At 44.5% G+C, this 623-nt stretch overlaps 1 non-coding gene across 1 annotated transcript; it reads left to right on the top strand.

The window, feature by feature from the left end:
• Positions 1-282: 282 nt before the first annotated feature.
• Positions 283-420, top strand: LOC114816098. The gene has a single exon (XR_003763883.1). It is a non-coding gene; the product is annotated as a small nucleolar RNA SNORA7 (small nucleolar RNA).
• The last annotated feature ends 203 nt before the right edge of the window (positions 421-623 follow it).

Below are 623 nucleotides of genomic sequence, written 5' to 3'. Positions count from 1 at the left end.
TTTCCTTTTTTAGAGTTTCTCTCAAATAAGCACCCCCTGTTATTTGTTATAAGTAAGAGCTGTATATAAACATACATATGCCAACATTTCTATTTTCAGGCGATTAGAACTTGTCCACAAAAATTCCCTCCAGTGCAAAATGTGTCTGATACAAGGGGAACAACTATGTGTCTTTTCCCAGTTTTCAAAAATAGATGTTTCTCTCTCAGTCCCTTTTTTAAGTTACCTCGGTGGTTTTCCAGCTTTCTAATTGATTAGTTTTGGATGGTTCTAAAATGGCATTCCCTCTCAGGGTCGCACCTGGAGGGTTTCCAGTACTCTACCAGTCACAACTACAGGAGGGAGAGTCAAGCAGAGGCTTGTCCATTCCATTCCTAGCTCGGGCAGTGGCTACTGAGTGGAAGGCCATCTGCTACATATCAAAACTCCCCTGTGCTGGGCAGCAGCGGCATGGGAGACAGTCGAGGGCAGAGCCTCTTTTACTGTGCGAAAGGAGGGAATGGTAAGCCACTTCCATGTTTTTACCGAGAAAACTTTTTTATTTTACCAAAAAAACCCCAGAACAATTGCAGATGGAAGCGGGGCGCTCTGGGAGAGATGCGTCTTTGGCGTCGATATGGGTG

This window comes from Ornithorhynchus anatinus, chromosome 1, assembly GCF_004115215.2.
Source record: "Ornithorhynchus anatinus isolate Pmale09 chromosome 1, mOrnAna1.pri.v4, whole genome shotgun sequence".
Taxonomy (NCBI): Eukaryota; Metazoa; Chordata; class Mammalia; order Monotremata; family Ornithorhynchidae; genus Ornithorhynchus; species Ornithorhynchus anatinus.
The sequence above is the reverse complement of the archived record's forward strand: the minus strand, read 5'-3'. Positions and strand labels throughout refer to the sequence as shown.